This window comes from Dendrobates tinctorius, unplaced genomic scaffold, assembly GCF_039654945.1.
Source record: "Dendrobates tinctorius isolate UK_male_01 unplaced genomic scaffold, ASM3965494v1 ptg000001l, whole genome shotgun sequence".
Classification (NCBI taxonomy): Eukaryota; Metazoa; Chordata; class Amphibia; order Anura; family Dendrobatidae; genus Dendrobates; species Dendrobates tinctorius.
Genome location: NW_027361669.1, coordinates 17008479 through 17018464, shown reverse-complemented (window position 1 = coordinate 17018464; position 9986 = coordinate 17008479). Strand labels below are relative to the sequence as shown.

The window sequence follows — 9986 nt, the reverse complement described above, 5'->3', positions numbered from 1 at the left end:
GCAGCGAGCTGCTCCACACGATCAGACAATTGCTTAATCTCCATCAAGGAGAAAAAGAAAGAAAAAAAAAAAAACAATCCTCCTACGGCCCCAGAGAAAAAGAGGAGAAAATATACATATATATAAAAAAAAAAAATTTGACACTTTTTTTTTTTTTAACAATTCTCTCCTGCTTTTGAGTACCCTAGAATCTGCGCGTATGGCTGGTGATTCTGTTATGAATGAGTCACCGAGGAGGAAAAAACAAAAAGCAAGCTAAGCCCAGAAAACCGGAGAGGTTGGTAACTAGCGGATTGCAGACCCCTGATCCTATCCACAACAACTAGCAGTAGCCGTGGAGCGTGCCTACGGTGGTCCTAGACGCCTCGACATGGCTGAGAACTAAATAAGCCTAAAGAAAGAAAGGAAAAATCTAAACTGCCCCAGAGCAGACCCCAAAGCAATAGACAGCCCCCAACATGTATTGTCGGTGAAACAAGATGAAAACACAGACACAGGTAGAAAGATAGGCTGAGCAAACGATGAGGCCCTCGCTAACTAGAAAGGACAGGAAAGAAAAGCTGCAATCATGCAAAAAACCCTGCCAAAAAGAATGTCCAACACGTCTGATAGAAAAAGGCCCTGAAGACGCTATACTTCAAATCACTATATCAGCACTCAGGTATATTCTGAAGACAGAGCAAAAGAGATCAACTGATCAGAGACAAAAATGGGGATTCAGCCCAGTCCCAGCCAGGGCTGACTGAACACAAAAGCTAAGTAAACCAGTCAAAAACTCATAAGAACAATAGCAGAGAAAACTTAGCTTTAGGTAGGCAGGAACCAAACTGGAAACCAGGAGCCACAGTCAGGAAAAATCACCAGCAAGAAACTAGGGAGTCGGCTGCCTTAAATCCAATCAGAATCTCCTGATGTCCAATCGCAATCCTCTTCCTCAGGTGGCCGGTCTCTGCCATTTAGATCAGCTTCATTACCTCCCTTCACCAACAGAGGGAGTCTAGATAGAGAACTCACTACTCCTCTGTCAGCACAGCCAGCTCCATAACCCTCACCAGAAGCCAAAGGCAAACCCAAAAATGAGTTCACAATAGGAGCCTAAGACCATGGGAGAAGCGGGGCTGCAGAGACCGCGCTAGGAGAGGGTAAGTATATGCAATATTCACCTGTCCCCAGTCCAACGCTGCGTGCCACTCTGTCCTCCGCGTCCTCTGGCTGTGATGTTCAGTTCAGAGAGCGCTGTGACATAGTTAGTGTGCGCTGTGCCCTCTGCTGCCTGGATGTCACTGACAGAGGACCCGGAAGACAGAGCGGCATCGGTGGAATGGGGACAGGTGAATATCGGAGGTGCTGAGGCCCTGAGCCAGCAGTGACACTGGCACCTGGCCCCCATAGCGCGCCGATGTCCCCACCTGCTCAGGAAAACGGCACCTGGCCCCCAGAGACAAGAGGTGAGTATGTCATTTTTGCTTTTATTTGCAGCAGCAGCGGCAGCATATGGGGCCTATTCTATGGAGCACCTTATGGGGCAACATATGGGGGCATAATCTATGGAGCATCTTATGGGGAATAATCTATGGAGCATTTTATGGGGCAGTATATGGAGCATTTTATGGGGCAGCATATGGGGCATAATCTATGGAGCACCTTATGGGGCCATAACCTTTATGGAGCAGCATATGAGGGCATAATCTATGGAGCATCTTATGGAGCATAATCTATGGAGCATCTTATGGGACAGCATATGGGGCATAATCTATGGAGCATTGTTGTGATCTGTCTCGATTTGACTTCTGAGTCAGGACTCCCTCTGGTGGTTACTGTGGGTAGTGGAGCTGGCCAAAGTCTGCCACCTGACGATGATGATTGGAAATCTGGGGTTACTGACTGGAGTATTTAAGTGAGCAGGCTTCCTTCAGTGGCTGCTGGTGATTAGTTTCTCCCTGTGCATTTTGAGGTCTGCTGTCTTCTGCCTGATCCTGCATTTTCAGTTAAGTTGTTCATTTGCTAATCCTTTGCATCTGATCTGGTTTTGCCTCTTTCTGCATTGCTGTGAGGGTTCAGCGAGCTCCCTGCTGGGGTTGTGCTGGACCCCGCTCCATATGTTACAGCTTGTGTCAGTTTGCTCAGTCCCCTGTTATATTAGTCTTTTTTGCTTTGCTGCCAGTTCTCACCAGAATGCTGATATAGTGGGGGAGAGGTCGTGAGACCTCAGTGTTTTTTGTACATCAGACGTGTTCGATTTTTTAGGGTTTTTGCATGATTGCAGACTGTGTCTTTCCTTTCCTATCCTATGTAGTCAGTTTGGGCCCTATCATTTGCTCAGTCTATTTTCTGCCTGCGTTTGTGTCTCATCTTGTCTCACCGACAATATATGTTTGGGAGCTATCTATTCCTTTGGGGTTCTACTCCGGGGCAGTTTAGATTTCACCTTTCTTACTTTAGGCTTAGTTAGCTCTCCGGCTGTGCCGAGGCATCTAGGGCATCGTACTTACGCCCCACGTCTACTGCTAGTTGTGTTGTTAGGATTAGTGGTCTGCAATCCGCTAAGTTACCAACCTTTCTGGTTTCCTGGTGACCTAGCCTATTCCTGCCATCCTCCTCAGTGACCAGTTCATAACAGAGCATCTTATGGGACAGCCAGCATATGGGGCATAATCTATGGAGCATCTTATGGGACCATAACCTTTATGGAGCAGCATATGGGGCATATTCTATGGAACTTCTTATGGGGCCATTATTAACCTTTGTGCAGCATTATATGGGGTGTATTTTGTATGGAGCATCTTATGAGGCCATCATGAACTGTATGTAGCATTTTATGGGGCTCCTGATTCAATATGGATATTCAAAAACATTTAATATACTGATGCCTCAATTAATTTTACTTTTATTGGTATCTATTTTTATTTTTGAAATTTATCAGTAGCTGCTGCATTTTCCACCCTAGGCTTATACGCGAGTCAATAAGTTTTCCCAGTTTTTTGTGGCAAAATTAGGGGGGTTGTCTTATACTCGGGTCGGCTTAAACACGAGCATATACGGTAATTAGGTGCATTTTTAAGAATATATTTTGTTTGAAATAGAAAAAAAACCTTTCAGTGCAAAAGATCAGTGAGATGAGAGTGAAAAAAGTAAGTCATGCAGTATTAAGACAGAAATGTTAGCAGCGAAGTCATAGAATCTTTAAATCCATTGATTTTTAGCTACGAATTTACAATGCTTAGCCATTTATAATGCATACATAATACAGAACATGTGCTGCACATACACATTGGCCCTGGTCTCCATGAAGGGGCGTGGTGGAGTCAGACGCTCCTGATTCATGAAGAGGTGCACAACTCCTAGTAAATCTGGATGATGTGTGCCACTCCAGAAATCGAACTCCAGGGACTGACTGGTGTAAAATTTCTGGCTTAGGGAGCATCACAGTTTGACAAGAATTAGACATCTCAGCTCTGCCCATTTTAGCATAATTAGGAAAAAACTGGTTAAAAAAACCCCACCAAGAGTGGCAAAAATATGGTGCAACTACAATTTGCGCCAAAATTTTGCAACACTTCAAAGCTTTTACGCCAGAATCCTGACAAAATTAGTTGGTTTGATGAATTGGGTACAATATCTATAAAAGTATTAATCGTTGCATAGAGATTTTTCATTCAATCTCAGTGCCACAGGTATAGAAAATCCAGCACCTTGCCATGCAGTCTGCCTTTACTAACATTTGTGGAAGAATGGATTGGATCCTTCTAAACAGCTCATGAATTTTTGTGTAGTTGTGTAATAACATTTTTTCCATCCTAAATATTCCAAAATTACTGTGAGTGATATTAATGGAAAACAGAAGCACTTAGGAGCTCAGCCATAAAGCGGCATAATATGTAAAGTTGAAGATCAGGGTTGCCCGAGTGGATAAAAGTCTGGTGACTCAATAACTGCAGAGTTTGCAAAACCTCCTACGGCATTAATATCAGCACAAGAACTGTATGTTGGAAGCTTCATTGCACGCGTTTCTGGCAAGTGTCCGATGGAGTGGTGTAAAGCACACCACCACTAGGGCAATGAAATCATGTTCTGTGGAGTGACAGTGTTTGGAGAGATGTCAGCAACACTGTTTTATTAGATTTGTGCACATGGAAAGAAAGACAGTCTGGACTTATCTTCATCGTGAAACCTAAGCACTGAAGGGAACAGAGGCAATCAGGAAAACGCAAGTTGTGAATTTTTATTTGATCCAGAAAAATGATAAGCCAATATTATGAGCCATTCTGACCTATGCAAAGGTCTTTTTGAAGGACATCTGTTTGACAGGCAATATTAATATATACGATTACATGAGATACGAGACAAAAGTTATTTTGCAGTAACTTATAGATCTGAGGTATAATCAGACACCTGAACTAAATCTTCCCTGAAGGTAGAAGAATAAAACGAGGGTAAGAATATGGTCCCAATGCTACTATGGTATTCCTGTGCGGGAAGGACCAGACTGAAGAAAGATAGAAAGCAGAAAAAAACAAAGAAGTAAGGCTTAACTTGACGATTTGATAAAATGAGGGGGTAACAAACTTTCTTTGAAATATTTGAACCTGGACAGCTCGGAGTCAGACTGGAACTACCAATATATGTTTACCCACTTTAATTCCATTTATTTGTTACTATAATGTGTGAGTTTTTGTGGTTTAATATAAATCATAGAGCAATTATTTTTATCTTATGTACACTAATCAGTCAGCAAAATGTAACCCTATGGCCACGTAATATGTTGCCTTGTGGTTTCTTAAGACTTCAACTAAAAACCATAAGGATGCAAAACATGACTAATCAAATAACATATACAATTTTTAAGTGATTGTGAAGAAAACCATAAAAGGATTTAAACAAATATTTTTTTCTTTCTATACAATTTTTTAATATAAACAATTTTCACTTATCTCAAGATCTCTGCTTGCATTAATTTAACAGATGCCTTCATTATTTGGCAGAACTGTAGCTGTAACAATCGACATCCCAGCCGTTACATCTAGATGAAATAATGTTTTTTTTACACCACCAAGAGTTTTAAAGATGTCTTTTTAAAGGGAACCTGTCACATGAAAAAACGCTATTAACTGGAGATATGTGGGTAAAGTGCTGGTTAATAGCATTTTGAACTTGTAATTTGAGCCCTTCTGCCAGGAGGAAATGAACTTTATTCCTCCCAGCAGCACTTCAGACAGAGGTGGCACCGACACGGTTTAGTGCATAGAAATTGGCGGCTGTGGCCACACCCCCAGCTCTGACAGCTCACTCATCATTAGGGCTGGCAGTCAGTCAGTGACGGGGGGGGGGGCGCAGTTACACTTGTAGCTCACTTTACACCAGTGATTCCCAAAGTGGTCCACGGAAGACTCGACAGGGGTCTACGTTGGCGTGAAAAAAAATGGGGGGTTCACAAGTTGTAAGTGGGGGTCCACGAAAATTTATCTGGTTTCGATAGTAAAGAACAAAAATGTTGGCTTGGCTTTACCTATCAATGTAGGCAGATAATATTTTAAGAAGGTCAGCGACTGTTACTTGTAAAAACTTGCATATTCGATATTCAGTACAACACGTGTCGAGACTTGCAAAGACCCGCCCGCCTGCAACGCTTGTTCAGACGTGCAAAGGGACGAAATACGACTTGTGCTGTGCTCGCAATCTTGCATGAATTTGTTTGATTCTTCACCAATATAAATACGAATGCCAAGGACAAATGTTACTCATTTGTTTCTGGAATTTTGAAAAGAAAAGTGTAAGTGAATCGATGTCAGTATTTGCCAGTGCCAGAAAAAGTAAGTACCTGCCTATTTGTTATACATACTTTTATTTTATATTGTAATCTAAATACATAATCACCAATTGGCTCTGTCACAGGCTTTCGGCGCTTATGACGCTATTTCACAATTCCAAGCGCCGACCGGAAGTCATTGATCTCTGAATATGGCGATGGCTGCACTCCCGCCCATCACCTCCGCTGCACACATCTCCACAGCCCGATCACCCCCATAAGGTCCCCGCACCCTGCAGCCCCCCGGTGCCCCCCAAACCCGTCGCCGCTGCAGATTAAACACAATCTGAATATGGAGGACCTGTCATGATGTCAGAGTCATGGGCGGAGTCACTGATCACATGACTCTGACATCATCAAGGGTCCTTTTGCACGGACCACACAAGGGAGAACAGAGACAGCAAAAGGAAGAAAGAGACAGCTTACAGCACACAAGGGGGGAAAGCGACAGCTCACAGCACACAAGGAAGGAAAGAGACAGCATGCAAGGGGGAAAAGAGACAGCACATTAAAGTAATAAATCATTAAAATCGTGGAGTTTTGATGTCAAAATATCCTTTAAAAGTATTTTCTCTCTAATTTACAGAAATGTATCAAAATATACTGTAATTAATCAAAAAATGTTTTATATTACATTAAAATAGGTTTAGCCGTTTTGTGAAAACCTCTAAATGGGTCTTAGTGGTTTATTGCTTTTAATACCGTATATTCTCGTGTATAAGCCGAGATTTTCAGCACATTTTTTTTGTGCTGAAAATGCCTCCTCGGCTTATACACGAGTAATTCAGCAGAAACCAAAGGGGGAGGGGGAGCGGCGGCAGGAGGCGGTGGCTGGGAAGTCATACTCACCCCTCCCGTGCCTCGCTGAACATCCCCTGCATCCTCCTTGTCCAAGCGCTGACAGCTTCTTCCTGCCTTCAGCGGTCACATGGTAACGCTCATTAAGTTCATGAATATGGACGCCTATGGGCGTGAAAGCATATTCATGAGCTTAAAGAGAGTTACCATGTGACCACTGAAGGCAGGAAGAAGCAGTCAGCGCTGGACAGCGGAGGATGCACGGACGTTCAGCGACAGCACAGCAGGGTGAGTATGAAGGAAGTGGGCGGGAGAGCATGGGGGCAGCATGGAGGAGGACAAGGGCAGCACAGAGGAGGACTGGGGAATGACAGGGGAAGTATGGAGGAGGACGGGGGCTGCACAGAGGGCATTGGAAGCACGGAGGTGGACGGGTGCAGCACGGTGGAGAACGGGGGCTGCACAGAGGGCATTGGAAGCACGGAGGATGGGTGCAGCACGGAGGAGGAAGGGGGAGCACGAGGGAGGACAGGGAGCTGAGCCATACATAGAAGGGGGAGCTGAGCCACGCGTTCTGGGATGGGGAGAGCCACACAGAGCAGGACAAGGATGAGGGGACAATGTACACCTGGCTTATACTCGAGTCATTAAGCTTACCCAGTTTTCCGTGGTAAAATTAGGGGCCTCGGTTTATACTTGGGTCGTCTTATACTCAAGTATATACGATAATTAAAATCAGTTTTGCTGCCAGCATTTTGTTTTTTTCATTGCAATAATTAATTAATCCTATTATATTCTGCTAAAATAGCCATATCCTGTTAAAATCGCCTTATGATTACTAAAACAAACATTTTTTTCTTTGCAGGTAGGTAACTGATACGAAACATGGCTGAATCTAAGAAGAAATGTCGACAGTACAGTGTTGATTATTTGAAATTTGGTTTTCTTCCATCAATGGCAGACAAACGATTGCCCATATGCCTTTTATGCAACAAAGTTTTGAGCAATGACTCTATGAAACCATTGAAGCTCGAAGATCATCTAAGAAGGTGTCATCCTTATAAAATAGGTAAAGACTTAAAATATTTTCAAACATTGAAGGAAAAATATGAAAAGAGACCCACCATGCACAATATGTTCGCTTCAACGTCTCAAAGTAACGATGATGGCTTGAGGGCATCTTACAATATCTCATTGCTTATAGCGAAATCTTGAAAACCGCACACCATCGAAGAACAGTTAATTTTACCCACTGTTGAAGAGGTTTTAAAAACTGTTCTGCACAAACCTCCATTTGACGTACTCAAAAGAATTCATTTGAGTAACAACACTGTACAAAGACGTATTGATGAAATGAGCTCTGATATTGAAAGCTTCTTGTGTAATTATCTGCAAACAACTCATTTTTTTATTCAACTAGACGAGTCAACTTTACCTGGTAATGAAACCTTATTATTATCATATGTTCGATTTGTTATGGACGAAGAAATCTATGAAGAGCTGCTATTCGCGAAAACTTTGGAGACTGACACTAAAGGCAAATCAATATTTAATGTCCTGAGTGATTTCTTTTTTAAGGAAAAATCGATTCCATTTACAAACATTATTTCGGTGGCAGCAGATGGAGCTCCTGCCATGTTCGGGAGATATTGTGGGTTTATAAGCCATCTTAAAAGAATTATACCAGGAGTAACTGCAATTCACTGTGTCATCCACCAACAACACCTGGTAGCGAAAAATTTGAGGAAAAGATTGCACCAATCGCTTCAATTTGTGATTAAAACAGTTAGCAAAATAAGAAGCAATGCGTTGAATACCTGTTTATTTGCACAATTGTGCGACGAAAATGATGAAGACTTCCAACGATTGCTCTTACATACTGGTTGTCGAAAGGTGCATGTTTGACAAGATTTTACTCACTTTTTGAATCAGTCTTAGGGTATGTGCACACACTGCGGATTGGGGTGCGGATTTGGCCGTGCGGATTTTGTAAAATCCGCAGGTAAATCTGCAGGTCAATAGACCTGCAATTTTACCTGCGAATTGCTCTGCGGTTTTGCCCTGCGGTTTTTCATCTCCACAATGGAGGAGATGGCAAACCGCAGCGGAATCCGCAGAAAGAATTGACATGTCAATTCTTTCTGCGGTTTCAAAACCGCAGCAAAACCGCGTGGAAAAATCTGCACCGTCTGCACTGCGGTTTTTTATTCCCATAGGGAATAATGGTACTGTACAAAACTGCTGCGGACCAGCAGCGGCCAAATCCGCTGCGGAACCGCAGCAGAATCCGCAGCGTGTGCACACACCCTTAGAGTTTCTGGAAAGTTAAGATCCAGATTTAAAAGAAAACCTGATCAAATTGAAAGCAGACATCGCGTATTTGACAGATTTGTTCAAAACAAAAAATTTAATGACATTAACTTGCAGTTACGAGGGGACAGCCCAAATTTAATAAAAACAAAGGGTTTAATTTTGGCTTTTATTGGAAAATTGAAATTTATGAAGCAAAATATTAGTCGGCGCAAATTCTCCCAATTTCCAAACTTGTCACAGGCAGAATGTCTTGATGAGGATATTCAGACATGCGTTCAACATTTAAATGCCCTGCATGATGACTTCAAAAACAGATTTGAAGATATACTGATGATGGAAATACCACCATGGATCATAAATCCATTTGATGAAAGGGAAGTGGCGAATGTGGTATTACAAGAGGAGCTACTCGAGCTTAGCACCAATGAGGAGCTGAAGGTGAAATTTAAAAAAGGCTATCAAACATTTTGGCTGCAGGCAGAAATACCCGAAAAATATCCTGGGCTGTGGGAAATTGAGAGAAAACTTTTGATAGCGTTTCGATCGTCATACCTTATTGAAAAAAGTTTTAGTGTCATTACAAACCTATTAACAAAAAAAGGAGCAGATTGAACATGACAAAACGGGGAGATTTGCGGTTATTCCTTATAAAACTGAAGCCAAATATTGACAATTTGCTGTCAATCCATCAAGTACATCCCTCCTATTAAAATTATGACTATTTTTTTTAATTATTGATTTGCATTGTTGATGTTACGTTACGTTATTAATGTTTAATTTTAATTCTATTAAGTCTGTAATTATATTATTTTAATAAATAGAACACAAGAAAATATACTAGTTTTCTTTTTCTTTTTACCACTCCGAATTTAGGGTTGGAACTCAGCCACGACGCAAATTTCCATCGTTAGATGTAATCTTCACATTTTTTGATGAGTTTTGGGAATATGGAAGAAATGTAGCAGCAGGGGGTCCACAGAAACCAGTAAAATTTTGAAAGTAGTCTACGAGAAAAAAAAGTTTGGGAACCTCTGCTTTACACAGAGCGGGGACTGAACTCGCACTGACG

The 9986-nt window shown here is 42.0% G+C and overlaps 1 pseudogene; it reads left to right on the top strand.

The window, feature by feature from the left end:
- The first annotated feature begins 7475 nt into the window (after window positions 1–7475).
- LOC141080339 (protein FAM200C-like) lies at window positions 7476–9691 on the top strand (annotated as a pseudogene).
- The last annotated feature ends 295 nt before the right edge of the window (window positions 9692–9986 follow it).